Source organism: Eulemur rufifrons, chromosome 3 (assembly GCF_041146395.1).
Source record: "Eulemur rufifrons isolate Redbay chromosome 3, OSU_ERuf_1, whole genome shotgun sequence".
Taxonomy (NCBI): domain Eukaryota; kingdom Metazoa; phylum Chordata; class Mammalia; order Primates; family Lemuridae; genus Eulemur; species Eulemur rufifrons.
The window spans coordinates 72,533,787-72,549,913 of NC_090985.1; the positions used below are offsets into that span (position 1 = coordinate 72,533,787).

The 16,127-nt window shown below is 33.9% G+C and overlaps 1 protein-coding gene and 1 pseudogene across 25 annotated transcripts in view; both read right to left on the minus strand.

Annotated features, from left to right (window-relative positions):
• RALYL (RALY RNA binding protein like) overlaps positions 1-16,127 on the minus strand; it is a 652,666-nt gene that overhangs the window by 306,675 nt on the left and 329,864 nt on the right. The gene's annotated exons all lie outside the window — the stretch shown is intronic.
• On the minus strand, positions 1,069-1,551 carry LOC138381781 (large ribosomal subunit protein eL21-like; annotated as a pseudogene).

Here is a 16,127-nt window from a genome sequence, read left to right on the forward strand (position 1 = left end):
AATAAGTTGCATTTCTATACACTGACAACAATCTAAAAAGGAAATAATGAGACCAATTCCATTTAAAATAGCATCAAAAGGAATAAAATATTCAGGATTTATCTTAAGGAGGTGAAAGACTTATACAGTGAAAACTGAAGAACATTGATGAAAGAAATTAAAGAAGATATAAATAAATGAAAACACATCCAATGTTCATAGGTTGGGAGACTTAATTTTGTTATGATGGCGTAAAGACAGACATATCAACCAAAAGAGTAGAATAGTGAACACAGAAATAAACCTCACATATATTGCCAAATGGTTTTTGACAAGGTTGCCAAGATTATTCATTAAGAAAATGACAGTCTTTCCAATAAATGTTTCTGGGAAAACTGGATACCCAAATGCAAAAGAATGAGGCTGGACCCTTACCTAATACCATACTCAAAAATTAACTTAAAATGGATCAAAGACCTAAATGTCAGATCTCAAACTATAAAACTCTCAAAATAAAACAGCAAAAGTTCAACAACATTGGGTTGGCAATGATTTCTTGAATATAACAATAAAGCAATAGAGAACAAAAAACTAGACAAATTGGACATGAAAATTAAAAAAATTGTACAACACAATATAATATTAACAGAAAAAAGGTAACCCACAGAATGGGAGGAAATATTTGCACATATTATATATGATAAGAGATTGATGCTCAGAATATATAGAGAACTCCTAAAGCTCAACAACAAAATAAATGGCCCTATTCAAAAATGGACAAAGGACTTGTATACTTCAAAGAAAACATAAAAGTGGCCATTAAGCACATGAAAACATGTTAACATCATTAATCATTAGGTAAATGCAAATTAAAACCACAATGAGGTTTTTTTTTTTTTTTTTTTTTGAGTCCAGTGGCTTTCATTAGGTTTGTCTCCTATGATATGAATTCATAGGGAATAGATTCCAGCAGCTCAAGGTCCTTCTTTGCTTCTCACAATATGAGCTATTACACCATGAATTCATAGGGAACAGATCCCAGCACCTCAGGCTCCTTTCCACTGCTTCTCATAAAGTGTGAGAAGTCTACTATGCCATGAATTCATAGGGAATAGGTTCCAGCAACTCAGGCTCCTTTCCGTTAGTTCTCACAAAATGTGCTTCTCTGGGTGGAGCAGGCTGGTGCTTCTGCTGAACCCAGGTACCTTTCTCTTTGGCTTCCTTCTTTTTCTGATCATTTTCCTTCACACGTTTCAGGAAGCTATCTCAGCTCTTAGAGTGCTTAATATGCTCAACACTCACATTAATCCCCCTGGCAAGAATCTTGCCCTTAACTTTTTTGTATACAACAATTCCAGCAGCATGCTGGGTAACATTGTAGACTCTCCAGTTTTGCCATGGTAACATTTGTGGGGTCATGCCTTTTTGAACAGTACCCATTCCCCTGATGTCTACAATAACATCTTTCTTGTAGATTTGCATGTATGTGGCCAGAGGAACAACTCCATGTTTTCTAAAAGGCCTAGAGAACACGTATCGGGTGCCTCTCCACTTTCCCTTCGTGTTCCTCATTTTGGCGAATTACTGGAAAATGGCAGCTCTGGCCCCACAATGAGGTTTTATCTCATACCTGCTGAAATCTCTAGTATCAACAAACCAAAAGATAACAAGTGTTGGTGAGTGCACACTGTTGGTGGAAATATAAATTGGTGCAGCCATTATGGAAAACAGTATGGAGGTTCTTCAAAAATTAAAAATAGAACTACCATATGATCCATATCCAAAGGAAATGAAATCAGTATGTCAAAGACATAGCTGCATTTCAGTGTTCACTGTAGCTATTCATAAGAGCCAAGGTATGGAAGCAAACCAAGTGTCCATCAATGGCTGAATGGATAACCCAAATATGATAAATATATATCATCATCATATATATATATATATATAATGAAATGTTATTCACCCTTAAAAGGAAGGAAATTCCTTCTTAAAAGGAAAGAAATTCTGACATATGCTGCAACATGGATAAACCTTGATAACATGGCAAGTAAAATAAGCCAGTCATAAAAAGACAACTACTGTGTGTGATTCCATTTATATCCATTTATATGAGATATATAAAATAGTCAAAATCATAGAGACAGAAAGTTGAATGGTGGTTTCTAGAAGTTTGGGAAAGCTGGAATGGGGAGTTATTGTTTAGTAGGTATAGAGTTTCAATTTTACAAAGATGACAGAGTTCTGAAGTTGGATGGTGGTCACACTGCCAAATATTGTAAATATATCATTATTAATACCATTAAATTGAACACTTATATATAGTAAAGATGGCAAATTTTATGTTAGGTGTAGTCTACCACAATAAATATATTGAAAAAAATCCAGCCATCTCATCCCACCCCCAGAAAATCTGGGGAAGAACTCGCGTCCTTATAAATTTAACAAATTATTTGATACATGCCGAATTTTGAGAACTACTAATCCTAGATTGTAATAAACTTTCAATTTCTATACCTATAGCACACATCAATTTAAACTTTTCGTGCAAATGATAAAATACTTTACTACTACAGGCATTTTGAGGGATTCTTGTGGCCTAAATTTTTCTTATTCCAAATACAATCAGTAGCCCAGAATGATGTTGAAAGGCCTTTGAAACTAACTAGTAAATAGATAGACCTCACAGTCCCATGGAAATCATGGGGAAAAATGAGAGTAAGTTATGGTTCAATTCTTATGCTGATAATTTTAATTACTCAAAGATGTGATTCTGTCCATATTCAATATAAATGAGGAATGGGAAGAAGTTGTTCTAGGAGATGGGATAGAGGCCAGCAGAGAAATTAAAAAAAAAAAGAAAAACTGTAAATGAAAACTTTATATTCAAATGTATGAACATAGTCACTTTGAAAAATATTATATAATCATAGATTCAAGAGTATGTTGGTTGTATAAGACAGTAAAACTCCTTAATTTTAGAGAGTTCGGAAAATTGGGGCCAAGTGAGTTTCAATAATGTAAATAACTTACCCACAGGTAATTACTGGTTTTAGAAAGTCTAGATTTATACTGCTTGGCTCTTTTTTCAGTTTTTTAAAAAATACTCTATTACCCATTGAATTTTGGATCATGTACTCTCAATGTACTCTCAAGATTAGCTGTCTGATTCTAGTCCTTTGTTAACTTGGACAATTGAATCATAAAGGTCTGCAACCACTTGAAAAAATCTTGGGTATGATGTGTCATTTAGTTACATCATTTCTGAACAGACATTCAGAGAGTCATTTACATTTGTAGTAAATGAGTAAAATGCTTAAAGAAGGCAGGAGTGTCTGCTGTTATATAACAAGTATAATGTGAATTAAACAGAAAATAAGTGGCCTTAGCATGTATACAGAAGAAAAAAGAAATCCTTGGCTTTATCATAGCTTTCTAAAATCATTAGTCATTCTGTATTTAATTCCATTTCCAATTTAGGAACATATCCATCTGTTTTCATTGTTTGTCTTTTTCATGGTTTCCACCCCACCCCACCAACTTTTTAAAGTATGAATTTATTTGGATATTTGCTACTTTTTTGTTTCGGTATAACAGAATATTATTAGAATACATTTAAAAATTCTTTTGTTGCAAAAGAACTTTCTCTTAAAAAGGCAAGGAGTAAAAAGTATAACATGAGAAAGCATGAAATGTTCTATGCAATTCAAGATCATCATTTTTTCTTCTAATGACATCCAAATAGCCTACAGTCTAATGGCCCCTATGAAAAAATACACACCATAATACTTCCATTATCAATGGATTCTAGTAGCCAAATGACTGAACTTTTGTCTGACTTAATTCAAATGAATTGATTTTGTGTTCAATGTACTACGGAACAAGGCAATTAATCCTTTTCATCTTTGGTTACTGCAGGGAGAGATGGGATAAGGAAAAGAAGGAAATAACAATTTTGTGCTGTTTTTTTTTTTTTTTTATTTTGTATACATGGTTTTACTTAATCTTAACAATGTTCTGAGGTAGGTGGCATTAACCACATTTTATAGATGAGGATGTTGAGGAAGCTCAGAAAAGTTATGTAAATTGTTAAGGATTCACAGTATAAGTAAATATCAAAGTTAAAATTAGAACATAAATTAATGAGACTAAATTCATTTTCAGTTAGCACTTCATCACAATCAATAGATATTCATTCATGTATTAATTCCACAAATATTGAGATTTATTATTACTAGTTATTTTCCTAGGAGTTGGTGGAGATTGTCAAAACTAATCTTAGTGTCTAATATTGTTTTCAAGAAAAAAATCTAGAACAGCTATTATTATATAGATCTTTTTTCAACCCTCAGAAATCCTTTAAATTCATAATGCTTTCAAAATGTATAAAACTTTTTTCATATACAGTATAATCTTATTTAATCATAGGTATTCTCTTTAGAAACAAGCTTGAATTTATTAAGACTAAACGATACTAAAATAAATATTTCCTGTTTTGATGCTAGAAATGATACACGAGTCAAATGTTATAAAAATTGAAAATTTTTATTTTGCTATTTCATAAATTATAGCTACAAAATATAGTTTGGCAAATTTATAAGTGGTTGAACTTCTGCACTCAACTAGTATTAGCTAATTAATCTATTTTATCACCTCTACATATATAATGTATATAGTCCTGAAGAGAGATTTTTTTTGGATATAATTTAATGCTATTCCATTCATTAGTCATCAGAAGGGAGATGACTCAAGTATGGGCAAAGCTGCTAATAAATTACAAAATAGAATAAAAAAATTTAAAACAATTTTGTAAAAGAAAATTATGAAATAAAACTAACAAAATTAATGTTAGCTACGATAAACATAAAGCTTTGATTTTACATTCATATAAATAAATTGCATGAATGCAGCATGAAAGGACACTTGCATAAATAGTATTTTACACAAATAAGATTTTAATATTTTTGTTGATTGAACAATCATTATAATGCAAACTAAAAATATTACTAGGTAAGGCAATTAAACTTGGGTTGTATTAATATAAATATGGTAAAGTGTAGCTTGAGAGATCAGGCCCTAGGAAAACCTTCCTTTCTAATGTTCTAACAATAATTAAAAAAGTCCTTCTGCATGTAAAATCCCTACTGTTTACAAAAGGTACTAATAATTCCCAGAGAAATCTGGCAAGGACTAATAGGAAGATGATGAAAGTTCTAGAAACCATGAATGGCCAAGAATGTTGAAGGGATTGTGGCAGAGAGAAAAAACAGATTTTCACAGAACAAGGATGACAGTTTTTAAATATCCAAATGACTATCACATGGATTGAGTATTAGGCTTCCTTAAAGATGCAGACGAGCTTGGAAAAATGGGTTAACATTACAAAAATGCAGATTTTAGTCCAGGATGTATTTTTTTATTATTATTTCAAAGTATTGAGGGAGCACAAATGTTTTTGGTTACATGGATCACTTTTGTAATGCTTGAGTCACGGCTATAAGTGTGCCCATCACCTAAATGGTGTTCACTGTATCCATTAGGTAGGTTTTTGCCCCTCCCCTGCTCCCCCTTCCTCCCTGCTTGATTTCCACTGAGTTTTACATTTCTCTGTGTATATGTGTACTCATCAGTTAGTGCCAGTTTAATAGCAAGTACATGTGGTGTTCGTTTTTCCATTCTTGTGATACTTCAATTAGGATAATGGTCTCCAGTTCCATCCAAATTGTTGCAAAAGGCATTAATTCATCCTTTTTGATGGCTGAGTAGTACTCCATGGTATATGTATCACATTTTGTTAGTCTTCTCATGAACTGATGGGCACTTGGGTTGATTCCACATCTTTGCAATTGTGAATTGTGCTGCAATAAACATTTGAGTGCAGATGTCTTTTTGATAAAATGATTTCTTTTCTCTTGGGTAGATACCCAGTAGTGGGATTTCTGGATTGCATGGTAGATCTACTTTTAGTTCTTTGAGGAATCTCCATATTGTTTTCCACAGAGGTTGTACTAATTTGCAGTCCCACCAACAGTGTATAAGCATTCCTTTTTCTCTTCTGCATCCACGCCAACATCTGTTGTTTTGGGACTTTTAAATAAAAGCCATTCTAACAGGGATAAGGTATTTCGAGTAATAGCAATCATTCTTGAAAGTGTTCAAGAGAAGCCAGTTCATCATGCACGACAGAAATATAGGCGTGTTTTTATACTGGGTAAGAGATTGGGCTAGGGATACCTAATAGCTTCTTGCTGTCTAAGATTCACTATTTTATAGAGTACATAAGCATGCCTACAGGAGGAAATTTATATCAAAAGGTGATAGAAAAGGGCAGAGCTATTTAATTTTTATTTTTGTATCACTTTTTTCATTAATCATGATGTTGAGGCTGGAATTAATAGAATAAGCATGGTTAGAATAATTAAATGTAAGAGAGTTAAAACTATTATAAGATAATACCCAGTCATTTGAAAGTAGGTTATGTTGAAGACATTGTTTCTTTTTCTATTGGATCTATATATGTCTTAAATTCTCCCAGGAAAATTCTCAATTACATTTTTCAATAAATGTAAAAATTTTGCACAAATGTAAAAATCTAGATACTTCTAAGATCATATTGAGATTTTTTTATACTGTTAAAATAATGTCCATCAGATGTAAAAAGTAAAAAAAGCAATTAAACACTTCATTTTTCAAAATCTATAACAAAGTGTAAATTTCAAATATGTAGAGAATCATGTAACTAAATTAAGCAACAGAACCATAATATCATAAGTCTTAAAAGTGAAATAAGAGGGAGACATCTTTTTGAAACATCTTTAACCACACTTTAAGGAAAAGAAGGTTTATTTCTAGAGAAGCAATTTCCTGCACATAAAAACAACAAAGAAAAGATCTAGGTTCACCGTGCCATATCGACCGCTGGGAATTAAAAAAAAAAAAAATTACCCAATTTAATCAGTTTGCTTTGCTTACACTAAAGGCTATAAATCTGCCCTAAACTACGGTTTCTTCTAAGATAAAGCACAGTGTTTTTCCCTTAGGTTTCCCTGGAACATGAAGTTACATTTCTGCACAAAATTGTTCCAAGAAAGTCAGATTAGAGAAATAGTACATTTCTCCGTGTGCTAAACGATTATTTAAAGTATATAAAATTAAAGAACACATAATTATACTACTGACATATAACTATTTTCCATTTCTAATATCAATTTCCATGAGATATACCTGCATTTTATATTTTAAGGGACTAGAGTCTGTCGATAATGGCATTGGGTTGCTGGGTAAAATTGCTGCCACAATTGTGGGAACTGTGGAGCGAAGAAATGGTTTCTGTTTGTTATCAACCAAGCCTCATCTTTATCCTTAAGCCCTTGCATGTGGTTGTGTTATTTGTGGTAAATTTTGTGTATAAATAGATAAATTCACCATTTCTGGGTTTTCTTCAATAAAGAAATCTCTGCTTTTTCTTCTTTTTGGACATACACATTTCCTGGAGTAGACTGGAACCAGGATTCTTTAAGTCATGACTGACCCTAACACAGTCCTACCAAAACTCAAAAAATTTTCCTATTCTACTGTCCTTGTAGACACTGAATGGGCAGCTGAGGCACCAAAGAAACTCAGAAGTGAGGACACAAATTGACTCAGATTGCCCAGGACTGTTCACTGTTAAACCAGTGATCCCATTTTATAGATGAGGAAACTGAGAATCAGAGGAGAAAACTGCAATCATATACACATCTGAACACACACTTCGAACACATCTGGATGATTCCAAACTTTTAATGGGGTTCTTTAAGTTCCTCCCCCCACCGTGGTAACCTGTTATTCTATGTTATTGTCAGTCTTCTAGATATAAATCTTCTGAAGTTGAACTTGACTAGTCAAGAAACCGTATTTAACTCATGTAAAGGTTCTCAGGAAAAAAGTGTGAATGCCAATGTAATAGTCTGCTTCCCCCAGTTGTTCTATTTTCCTAGCAGGTGTTTGTGCTGATTAGTTTTCTTGTTTTTCCTCTAATTTCTCAGTGCTCTTATAGGCACTGTTTTCTTGTTTGCTTGTTTGTTTTTCTTTTTCCTCATAAGCTTATTTTTTTTCAATGAGAATCAGGGCAGGATGCTATAGATCTTACGTAGAAATAACATGCAGTATCTGTTTCTGTGGGCCTGTGACACACCAGCTGGCACCGCCAGTCCTCCACTGAAGGTGCCAGGGAGTTGGTCTGCTCCCAGATTTCCTTGCTGCCAAGGCTAGGACTATCACATTCCCAGGGCCATAAGAGATCCAGGTCCTCTGTGCAGTTCACCTCCTATAAAGGAGTTATCAGGGACTTCTAGGACTTCCCAGGTTAACAGTGACTGCCGTACCTTTCCAGAATCCACATTTCTCTGCAAGCCCAGCTCTGTCCAGGTATTCAGATCCTTATCCCAAGGAGTTTATGCCATAGAGCCACTGGCTCCTATATTGCACATATGGTGATTACGTTCTGTGCCCAAAGCCTCTCCACATGGTATCTGCAGTCTCTGATCACCTTGGTAGATTATCATAATGCCTACCTAACTATAATATGCACAAGAGTAGCCCTGAGATCTTGTTAAAATGTAGATTCTGATGTGGTAGGTCTCCAGTTGGGCACCATTGTCCCCCAGGTGAGACAGATATTTCTGATCTGCACACCACACTTTGCGTAGCTAAGAGGTAGTTAATGTATTAAGTAGTGTTTTGCAAAAGGAAAAGTGGAAAGGAGGTATATTATTATCTCTCTCTTCCTAAATTTTCTTCTCCAACTTTTAAGTTGTCTGCTTGTGTTAATACTCTGTGGAGTATTAACTCTCCGTGGAGAGTCCCCTGGGTCACAAGATCTGCTTTTTGATGAATCGTAGTCACTGCTAAAGCTGGATGCCCATCTTTTCCATTTTTGAGAAACTTTTCACATAAATTTTCTGTCACCATCTTTCACCCACTTGCTGGAACTCCTAATTACAACTAGTTGGAATTCATTTTTTTCATAACTTTTTGATATTGGTCTTGGCTTCTCTGACTCTATTCTCCACTCTTGTTCTAGGCCCTGAGCTTTCCCAATCTGCGTAATCTACCCTTGCTAATTGGGCCACATCCTAATATAAAACAGTAAGTAGACTGAGTATGCTTTTGCTGCTGTGTCACATGTCAAGTAAGGCCATTGGATAAGGATAACTCAAATATTTAAATAATATCAGGTGGTATCAAAGTAAATAAATAATTAGGTGATAAAGTGATCGGTGATATCCTGTAAATATTGCTGTTTCCCAAGGCCTGAAGGCATCTGTACATTCCAGAACAAATGTAAGTTTGGCTTATTCACTCAACAAACACTGAACATCTATTATGTACCAAGCACTCTGCAAAGTGATTGTGATTTAACAGTGACCAAGACAGGCATTACTAGCAACCTATACTAGTCAATATTGATTAGAGAAATTAAGAAATTCATTTTACCAGATTAAGTAATTTTATTAGATTATATAATGTGCATATAAATTGAATTTGGTTACAGGGTGGGTAAAGAAATAATCTCATAATTATGCTTGCTTTGAAATGATTTGTAGCTTATAAATGTCTCAGTAGAGGTATTAAATTGGATTTAGGAGAATATGTGTTGGTCAGAACCATGCATTAATATGAAGGCACTGATGAGTTAAGATTTTCTCCTAAGCTTTTGATACACTTAAAAGTGGAGCATCACTGGTATGGCTGAAGTTTACCACAAGGAGGCAGAAAAGACTGTGCAGGCTTTAACCTTGCTGGCCAGTTCTAGTTCATTCTCCTTATGCAAATGACATTATAATGAGTAAAATCATATGCAAATGACACAAATATCAGTGAGGAATGTGGTTATGTGATAGCTGGCACACAACTAGCAAGTAGTGTAATCCGGATTTGAATCTAAGAGCATCTGACTACTGAATGTGGATTTTTAATCACTGATATAAACAGAGTAGATGTGCAAACAAACATTTGGAAGTTAAATTGTACTATAGCTTCTGAAGGTTCACATGGCTTGTTTAGTTGTAAAACAACAGTAAAAAAAAATCTTACATACTGACATTGGGGGGAATCTAAAAGGGCTAGTCGAAAAGACTCGATAGATACAGGTGAAAAGTGTTACTAGATACAGGCTTCAGCAATACTTCAAAGCACTTGGAGGATTATCTAATGACCTTAACAGAACTAGCTTCTTTGGCCATTAGTTTTGCAAAGAGAAACATAAAACAAAGCACAATTTTTTGTTTACTATTTTTTTTATCTACCAGAGCCATTACCTAAATATTATTCTTTAGTTACAATATATACTTAGTAAATAATTCTAATTATGCTAGTGTAATTAAAAATTAGATTAACTGATTATTCATTAACATTGTCATTTTCAATGAGAGGTTTTCATAGTCTTTTTCATATTATTGCCATTTAAAAAATTTATTGTATTAAAGTTTATAATATGATATTTTGATATGCATACATATAGTGAAATGATTATAGTAGTCTCCCTCATTAGTGGTTTTGCTTTCCACAGTTTCAGTTATCCACAATTGACTGTGGTCCAAAAATATTAGATAAAAAATTCCAGAAATAAACAATTCATAAATTTTAAATTCTGTGTCATTCTGAGTAACATGATGAGATCTCATGCCATCCTGCGCCATCTCACCCAGGACATGAATCATTCCTTTGTCCAGCTTACCCACACTGTCTACACTACCTGCCCACTGGTCCCTTACCAGCCTTCTTGGTTATCAGAGCCACTGAAACAGTGTTGCAGAGCTTGTGTTCAAGTCGTCCTTATTTTACTTCATAATGGCCCCAGAGTGCAAAAGTAGTGATGCTGGCATATTGTTATAGTTGTTCTATTTTATTATTGTTGTTGTTAATCTCTTACTGTGACTAATTTATAAATTAAACTTTATCATAGTCAGGTATATATAGGGAAAAAACATAGTATATATAGGGTTCAGTACTATCCATGGTTTCAGGCATCCACTGGGGGTTTTGGAACATACCCGGGTGGATAAGGAGGGAATACTTCTACAATATTATTTATAGTCCTCATGATGTACATTAGATCTCAGATTATTCATCCTACATAACTGCAACTTTGTACCCCTTGACCTAAATCTCATTATTTCCCCACCCCTCAACTTTTTCCTACCCTTGGTAAGCACCATTTCTTCTCTCTGTCTGTTTCTATATATTTGACTTTTTTTCATATTCCATATATAAGTGAGATCATGCAGTATTTTTCTTTCTGTGTCTGGCTTATTTCACTCATATAATTGTCATTTATAGAAGAAAAATGTAGTAGGCATCATATGCAATCCTCGATAACACTATTGTTAGGTCCCTGGGTTGAGAAGAATTAGATTTCCAGAGATTAGCATTAATTGGCACAATGTCTGACATATTGTATTGAATAAAGACTTATTAAAAGAAGAAATGAAGGAACTTCTGAAAAATACAATGAAACTTCTAGGATTTCAGAGGTCCCCTATTGCAAACAACCCAAAAGATGATCCTATTGCTACACAGGCACAAAATATGGCAGAGAGGAGAAAACATGCATTTAATAATTACAGAGAACCAGAAAGAAAGAATACCTAACTGACCGAGCCAAGAAGTTTGAATCTAACAGTTCTCAGACTGACTTGAAACTCTTTGTTAGAATGTCTTCTCCCAACAGATAAGCAGGGCGATGGGCTGCCTCTCTGCAGTGGTCAAGCACACGTGCCTAGCTCATCCTCTCTTTTTGACTTGAAATTTGGAATCCAGTCTCAGTTGCCAAAGATACAATAATTTACCTTAATCTGTACTATCCCGAACCAAAATCTGTTCGAATGTACAATAAGAAGTGAATCTCTCAGAAGAAGATGATTCTTTCTAGTAAAGAGAACTAACCTCTAGGTTATAGGGGAGGAAAAACATTGCTAGAAATAGTAGTCACAATTAAGACACCAAAATAGCAATGAATGGCCATGGTGGATTCCTTAATAAAAATATCATTATATCTCAAGCTATGGTTTCTCTAATGCTGTTGTATTGTCCCTTCAGAAGCTGTTAGGTATCTATAGAATTATCCATGGCACTAGGTAGTTTCCACCTGTTGTTGCTTATACTATTATCAGTGTATATTTAGTTGTTTAGCTTCAATTTCATGGTCTTCTGGTAATTTCATTTTTTTCTTTTCCTTTTTTTTTTTTTTTTTTTGAGAAATTGCTTGTTTTCCTATTGTTAATAGCCTAGTGAAAGTTTTACTTAAGGTGTATTACCCTTTCCCAGGCAAGAGGTAGACTGGTAACCCAAGCTACCTATTTGGACACACTGTCCTTATAATGACTTATGGCATAAAAATGAAATCTGAAATGCACCCCTGCAAGTCTAGGACCTTGGAGTCACTTTGGATTTACCATTTTCCATGTCTGATTCTCCAATCTTCTCATGGAAATTGTAAGCTCTCATGTAGCCTTCCAATAAATTCTGTTTTTGCTTAGGTTAGCCAGAGTCAGAATCTGTTTCAGGCAACTTAAAAACCCTAATACATTGCCTATACCTGATTGTAGGTGCTCAGGGCTCCCTCTTACCATGCTGTTCTACAGCACCCTTGGAGCTAATGACCCAACCCTCAATGTCTCTTAGCAGCCTCCTTTCCTTCCCCACCCCATTTCTTGCCCCTTCATTATTGACCTGAGTTAGCTCCCTATTCTGACCTGAATTCATCTATTTTAAATATTTCACCACAGCTTGGTCACATCTTGAGATGTCTAACTTTTCCCCACCTGAGCCCCCTAAATTCTGAAATATATGTTATCACTGTCATTAACAGTATTTTCATTTTTGCCAGCCAGATCTTTGCCTTGCTACCCTTTAATAATCAAATACTAATTTTTCCATTCTATTATGCCATTTCTGTTGTTCTAAATGTCATTATTAATCAAATAGTCTTATCTAACAAGCTAAAGTCACAATCATTTACATGGAAAATGAATCAGCCTGAAAAGCAAATTTAATTCCACTAGAAATAAATATTTTACAAACTGCTAGATAAATTACACCAAAGGCTATGCTAATGACATCAAAATTAAAAATAAATAAATATTTATTAATAAATAAATAAATGACAAAAAGTTCTCCTTTCAGCTTTTTAGGATTATCCTTAGATACATTTTGTGGTTGTATAGAAGGTTAAATGAAATTCCTATTTGCTTCTACGAAAACTCTACTCTTGCTTCCCCAAGTACAATTATTTTTATGTCTTCACACTTAATGTACATTTTTATAATTTTGAAATAATTCTTATATTAAATAATTATAAATCCACTACAGAAACACTTCACTAATTAAACTTCTAATATGAAGAGAAAAAATTTTATCATCTCTTTTTTTCCCCAAATAAATGCAAAATATCACCCAGTAATTTCAGCAAAAACGTTAGATGAAGAGCCATACAAATGAACAAATAGTACTATTTCAGGTGTCTGTTAAAGAACATTTAATTATTTTTCAGGAAAAAAATGATGATAGTAACTACATAAAAACGTGATTAATGCTTAATGAGATCTTATTATATTATTTATAGGATTGTTGATTGCTATTGTGTTCCTTCACAGACTCAGCGCAATGCAGAGGGCAAAGTCTAGTGACCTTCTTCAGAAGAAAGAAAATGATGTGTTTCAGGTGCCCTGAACTCAAAGCATGGTACCAAGGACAAAATCAGAAAGTGCTGAAAGCAATTATAGAGGACAATTCTCACTGAAAGTTACAGCACATGTTGAAAAACTACATCCATATTGCCTAATTATCTCTGTAGAAGAACTTTCATCTCCAGCGACCAGGAATTTTAAATTCAAATTTTAGTATATATAGGTCAACATAAACCCAGAAAAAAACCCCAGATAATTGCAAAATTGGGAAGTAAATTAAACCTGCAGGAGTGATTTAAGCTAACAGAAATAGTACTGAAGTGAGTTCAGCTAACAGAAATAGCAACTATTATTCCACAACAAATTTTAAAAAAGTCATTCTTAAATGTAAATACAAAGAAATACTCTTCTATAACTAAAACAAAGTCAATAAATGAAACAGCTAAACTGATTCGTAAATAGTGACTTCTCCCCTTTTAAATGTCAATTTCTCAGAGTACGTAATATATGTACTAAAGAAAATAGTAACATGCAAAGTATAGTACGTGAATATCTAAGTTGGATACTATTGTGAGACACTGTTTATTTCTAAATTTGTACATCTAATGCTAGGCAAGTTTACGCTTTGGAAATAGTGTTTTATCTGATAAATAGGGACTTTATAAAGAAAAAGCACAATTCTTGCTAACCCCTGTGTTCAGTTAAATTATATTTATTATACTACTAAACAATATATAAATGTGAAAGTAGGTATAGACTCTTTATACTTAACAATTTAAACAACTATAAAATGACTCATTTATAAATTAAATAGAAATAAATACATGGTATCAATGAATTCAAATTATCAACATTAATTTAATGAGATAGATAACAATGTATCATGAAACTAAATCACAGCTTACAAGATGAACATATACTTACCTGTATGGTGCAGGTTCTTTAGACTTTTTAATTGTCTTACACCCCAGATTTATGCTCCTAATGACTGCATTATATGACTTTTCTAGTTAAATTATCAGAAAATCTTCCTTTGGGCAGTGTAACTTGAAATCTCATAACTTTTAACTTCACTCAAACATTTTACAGGCCTATTACATCAGCATTTGTTCTTTTCTCATTAGCCCAGGAAATTATAGCAGTAATACTTCATGGTAAATAGAAACTCTAAATACTCTATAGTAAATAGTAAATATAGCAAATAGTGCCTACTCTATGGGAAAAACCAATTTTGTGTGATATAAGCAATTAAAAAGGTGGTCATTCATATGATTTGCATTACACATGTATCAATTTTATTCACATATCATAATAAATATATTTAAATGTTCATAGAGAATATTTAAGCTCTAAGAATATTTTCTCTGATTTCAGATCTCAGTGATGTAAAGGAAGTCAAAATAGTTGTTTAATTCCTCAGTCTGTGTCACTTTTTCCTCTGTCTTTCAGAATCTTATCTTTTCCTTTCCACCCAGTAACTACTGATTGCTCTGGGTCCATCCTAGGCCTGTCCAATCATGGAGAAAATTACTTGATGAACGCATGCACAGTAAAGCATTGCTTACATAATGAGTAACTGCTCCCAGGATTATTTATAAAAACTGCCTCCACAGAGAAAACAATGCTTAAACAAAATGAATTCATTCCTATGATTTAGTACCATAGTGGGGATATATATTTTCATAGAAGCCCTTTCCTGGCACCAGGACAACAAAACTATTCTGGCTATGTAGGATGAAAATGTATTTCTAGAACAACTTTCTGCTTTCCATACACAATAGAAGAGAACTGTGACAAATTAGATTTTCTATTATAAAAATGCTACCAATTATCTACCATTTTAGATCTGAAGCTATCTCTGGAATGGTTGGAAAGTGTTTTGTTTAGCTTTCTCTAAATTATGCTAGGTATCAAGAAACCCCAAAATATCAGTGGTTTTAATGTTTATTTCCCACTTGAATTATATGCCACTGGCGGCAATTCTGCTGCTGTGCCTCTGCTTCAGGTTTGGCCGGTGTTGCTGGTGTTCAGATATGTGCTAGGTATCTTCTCAGACACGTAGGCTGAAGGAACAGTGTACTGAAAACATGCTGTTGTCATAACAAAGGGCAGGAACAGAGCAGCAAAATAAAACCATAGTGAGCACATTTAAAACTTCTCTCAGAGGTGCTGTATATCATGCCCACTGGCGTTCTATTAGCCAAAACAAGTTTCTTGGGCAATCCTGGCAACAGGGAGGGGATGTACTCTGGCCACAAGACGTTATGGCAAGGGTCAAAAATTGAGACCAATGCTATAAAAATTAGCACGGCAAGTAATGTGTTAAGAATGTGATTAAACAACAAAGGTAATTTTCTTATCTTTTACAAGTCCCTCATGAAGGCAAGGAGCTCAGGCTTTGGAGTTAAATAGCCTGGATAAGACTCCAACTCTGATACTTACTAGTTTGATTTTGAGCAAACTATCCATGCCTTAGTTTTC